The 5,056-nt window shown below is 43.3% G+C and overlaps 1 long non-coding RNA gene across 1 annotated transcript; it reads left to right on the forward strand.

Annotated features, from left to right (window-relative positions):
- Positions 1 to 6: 6 nt before the first annotated feature.
- LOC113617100 (uncharacterized) lies at positions 7 to 5,045 on the forward strand. The gene is made up of 3 exons (XR_003431510.1): positions 7 to 917; positions 4,280 to 4,342; positions 4,758 to 5,045. It is a non-coding gene; the product is annotated as an uncharacterized LOC113617100 (long non-coding RNA).
- The last annotated feature ends 11 nt before the right edge of the window (positions 5,046 to 5,056 follow it).

Raw genomic sequence — 5,056 nt, forward strand, 5'->3', positions numbered from 1 at the left:
TGGACAAGAAAATGCTTTGTAAGGTTTTAAAATCTATAAAAAATGTTCTTTGTTATTATTTGATTTGTTGCTATTTCACCTTTAGCTGACAGTTGTTTGTGACCTTGCTTATGTGAGAAAATGCCTTCTGGTTTATTGTTTTGAAAGCCAGATGATATTTTTCAGTAGCTCAATGGAAATGGCATCATTTGTGAAGTTGAAGGGTGAAGGCATAAATGTTTCTTGACATTTGAATCAACTATTGGTCTTCTGGGGCTTGTCCTTATTCTCCTGCAGTCTCTAATCAACATGGCATCCAGAGAGATCCTGTTAAAACATAAGTCAGGTCATGTCACTCAAGTCTCTTCAATGGCTTCTTCACAGGAAAAGCAAAGTCCTCAAAGTGCCTCCACAGCCCTAGAAATCTGGGCCTCTGTTTCCTCTCTGACTGTTTCCTTCTCCTCTCCACTTTGCTCCCTCTGTTTTCCACACACTGACATCCTTTCTGCTCCTTGGATACTCCAAGCCCACTCTTGCCTCATTGCCTTTCCATCTGACTGTTCCCTCTGCTTGTACTATTCACTTCCCAGATATGCACCTTGCTCCCTCTCACAACCTTGGGTTCCCTCGTAAATTTTATCTTCCCCAGAAAGCCCTCAGTGATCACTTAGTTTCCGATCGCAGCCTCCTCCTACCAGCTAACAATCTCCATCCCCCTTCCCTGCTTGCTGTTTTTCTCCAGCACTTACCTGATATACTGGTTATTCTACCCATTTATTCAATTTTTATTTACGTATTTACACTTATGATTTTATATTTGCTTCTTTACTTTTGTCTCTCCCCTCAGCTCGAGAGAGGCTATATTCATCTGTGTTAATCACTGCTGTGTTTCCTGAACATGCCTAGAAAACATCCTGAAGAAGGGTGCCTGAAATTTGGTACGGGATCCATCAATTTTCTTGGCTGAATGAAGAAATATGTTCATAAATTACTGAACAAATCTCTGGGGTTTCTGAATTAAGGACTAATGGGAAGAGGAAGGCAAATGGTTGGGACAGGGTACTGCAAGAAGTAGTATTTGGAGTACTCTGATAGCTATCCTAATAGATAACATTTTGTTCATTTAAATAGTTTGAACGAGACAGCTGGGAACTAGGGACACACAGCATCGAGGTTTTATAATGCATTCCGTAGAGTTCTTTTCAAGTGTGTTCAAATATCATTGAAAATATATGCATGCATATAAACCTCTGTTACTTGATTTAGTGCTTTACAAGAGCCCCTCAAGGAAGGGGTAGTAGCAACTCTCAGTATCCTTCCTTTATGATGAGCTTACTTTATTCAAAATTACATCATAATTTATTTGTAACTGTGAAACTAGACTTAGTTATTTAGTAGACCCTCCCTAGAAACCTATGACATTAATAAAACCAACAAAAATGTGTTCAGTTTCCAGTGATACACACACTACAGACTCAATTATGTGTCATCCATTTTAATGAAGGGAAGAAGTGATTTAACAAACAGAGCAAACAGAATATGAAGTTTTGTCCTCCATTAATATTAGTAATGGATAAAGTGGGCTCCAACGCCTTCAAGGTAGCTTGAGACCCATCATCTGTGTGTCATGGGCAGGGGGATGCTCGGCCAGGATGTCTTTCTCTGTCACTGAGAAAAATTTCCATAATATATAATGATACTTACTGAAACAGATATGGGGCATTTGGGTAATTAGGAATCCGTTAGCATATTTTTCCGGAAGCTTTGACTACAAAACGAAGATAGTAGATTTGGACACTTCCAGCTATGCAGAAGTTGTTTGGGTATTCATCTTTATGCCGAATGCAGTAAGCTTATTTCATCTCTGCAGCTTCCCATATACCATTTTCCCACCTCTGTTTTGTGTTTGGAAAGACTTTTAGAAATTAAAACTCAAGTTAAAAAGTGAGTGACGGGCTTCCCTGGTGGCTCAGTGGTTGAGAGTCCGCCTGCCGATGCAGGGGACATGGGTTCGTGCCCCGGTCCGGGAAGATCCCACATGCCGCGGAGCGGCTAGGCCCGTGAGCCATGGCCGCTGAGCCTGCGTGTCTGGAGCCTGTGCTCCGCAACGGGAGAGGCCACAGCAGTGAGAGGCCCGTGTACCGCAAAAAAAAGAAAAGAAAAGAAAAGAAAGTGAGTGACAACTTAAATGATATATGGACTATTTTGCTGACTTACAAGAGCATGCAGAATTAAATATGACCCAGTTGAAATGTTAATTTTATTTTAATGTGTATATTGGGGTGGAGTCTTAAAGGTGCCAGAAAACAAGCATTCACCCGTCCTGTTTGGAACTGCAGCACACAGGCACCTTCAGTTACCAGTTCTGTTCATTCCACAGAATCATCTTGGGAAAACATAACTGTTTTTTATGTACCTGGTATATATCTTAATTAGTTTGAAGAATTTCCCAAATACCTGTTAATATGTAGTTCTCCAATTCCAATCTTACCACGTCCTGTACCAGTGACACAGCACATAGGAGTTTTATTTCTCTTTCTTTCTCTGGGTCGCTGAGAACCCAACGAAAGAACAATGGAATGGCATCAAAGAGATCAGGGTTCTTGACTCAGATTTGCCATAAAATAATAGTGTCCTCTTGGGAAAATTATAGTTATTCTAGGCCCCTTTCCTTTTCTTTACTTTGACAGAGCTGCATTAGATGACCCCAAGTAACACTGCACTCTTTGCAGTAGTAGCTTAGACGTTATTGGTTTTCTGAAACAAATGAAGACAGTGACACAGGAAACTGTGCAACATCTCTGTGACTATGTTTTCTTAGAGTTGCCTCCATTTTACAGATGATAAGATGGCTGAGCACAGAAGTAGGTGTTCCAGAGTAGATGGAACTGAACCACAAGTTTCCTTCATTCCTGAAGCTCACTTAGCCAAAACATAGGCTTCTGAATATTAAGCTGTAAAGCATATTATCCGTATGCTTTAAAAGAAGCGGTTCTTCTAGGATTTCTAATTAATAGCAGGCGGTTTTGAAATTCTTAGAAGATCATCTAATTTTGTGAGATTTACAGCTCTATTTTCCTGTCAAGCAAGTTGTATTAGTGCCAGACAATCACCTGAGCTTGTGGATGCTTCTCTGAACCTCTTGAATTTTTCTTCTTGCTACCTGAAATTCATGCCAGATAAGCCTTTTTGTAGAGAGCATGTACAGACTTGTCTATTTTCATATAAGAAAGCGATGCAGTGAGCCAGGTCGGGGGTTAAGCCCTCATTCTCAGAGTGGTGTTGAGCTCCTGGTGAAATATTATCATCATTTCCTCCGAATAGAAAAGCAGTTATCTCAAGTTTTTAATGCCATTAACTATTTATACATTTATGTATAATACATATATTTATTGTACTTACGAGGTGTGCTCTCTTTGGGAAGTACAAAGCTATTTGAGACGTAAGTTGTTCGTTTTTTTGTTTTCCCACAAATACTGTGACCCTTTGAGCAGGAAGGTCTATGTTTTACTAACATCTAGAACAAGCAGCTAACACGGTGTCTAAGATGTAGTCAATAAATATGAAATAGGTAAATGAACACATTTCTAAGGAAGGGCCAGGACATGAACAAATAGAAAATTTTCATTTTCAGTCACAAAGCCACAACAGACATAAAAAATGATACAGACAACAAGTGCTACGGTCATTCAAAGAAGGCATAGAGTTGATACAACAAGGATCTCCTCTATGGCACAGGGAACTGTACTCAATATTTTGTAATAACTTATAAGGGAAAAGAATCTGAAAACGGAATCACTGTGCTGTACACCTGAAACAGACACGACATTGTAAATCAACTATATTTCAATTAAAAACCAAACAAACAGACAACAGCAACAACAACAAACCAGAGAGGTCATAGAAGTTCTTATGAGATTCCAGAAGAGAAGAGAAGCCAAATGAGGACGGGAGAGGAGGCTTTTGAATCAGTTCAGAGGAGAAGTCACAGAGGAACTAGTTTTTGATCTGAACTTGAGATTAAGCTTAAGATGAATTAATCTGAATTAATTAAGATTGCAACACAGGGATATTACAGATGAAGGTAATCACATAAACTTACTCTACTGAAACTTGCAGAGGTTATGAGTGTTGTTCAAGATCCCAAAGCAAGTGCATTGTGGAATCAGAATTTTAAGTGAGGCCTAATGAACTAAAAACAAAGAAACACAGAAACAAGCCCTTCCTGTGACACCACGTTGCCTTTGAAGTCGTTTTTTTTTGGCGGGTTGGCAGAAACTGGTTCCAGTGTTTCTTGCAGGAATGACTGGCCATAGGACTGGGCGTCGTAGCTTCCTGCCAGGCGGCCGAAGGTCGCAGGCAGGTGGGTCACTGGGACACACGCGGAGGGGCTCCTGCCTGGCTCCAGGCCGCTCAGTGCCCCTGCCCCAGAGCGGGGGTGGGGGCCCCAAAGCAGCCTTGTCTGAGTCCCCTGCCACTAGAGAGAGTATTGGCCCAACACTTGTAGAAAACGGGGACCTTGCTGGCAGTTCAGTGGAGGGACACAAATAAATCTTTGCCGACTTTCTGCTGAAGCTCACGAGGGTTCACTCCTAAGCCTCTTACAAGGTCAGCTGCCGAGGCTGTGAGAGATGAGTCAGGGCTCGCCCTCCACCACGGGGAGATCGCTGGTTAAAGCGCTCACGAGGGAGTGAACCACGTGTCCGCACCGACACGCATGGGCAGACCTCGTCGATGCCTTCTGTTCGGGGTATGAAGCCCTCTCCTGCCTCTTCCAGGCTCTCTAGAAAGCATGTGCAGAGCCTCCCACCCCACCCTCGGACTCCGCGGGCCACAGCTGGAGGGACCAGCCAAGGAACCGTGGCAGGAAGAGGCCAGAGGTCAGCGGGCCTCGGCCAGAGCCCGTCAGTCGGTCCCCATTCACACACCACCAGACGATCCTCTTGACCTGGGCAGTAGCCGCCAACCGACCGCTGAGGTGAGCCCGGTGCGCGCTTGGCTACCTGGCATGGCTGGGAACCCCAGGATCTCCTGGCAGAGGCGGGCATTCTCCTGGGCCGGGTCCGCGGGCGTCTGC

This window comes from Aethalodelphis obliquidens, unplaced genomic scaffold, assembly GCF_003676395.1.
Source record: "Aethalodelphis obliquidens isolate GAN/ISIS:26980383/991018 unplaced genomic scaffold, ASM367639v1 scaffold1800, whole genome shotgun sequence".
Taxonomy (NCBI): domain Eukaryota; kingdom Metazoa; phylum Chordata; class Mammalia; order Artiodactyla; family Delphinidae; genus Aethalodelphis; species Aethalodelphis obliquidens.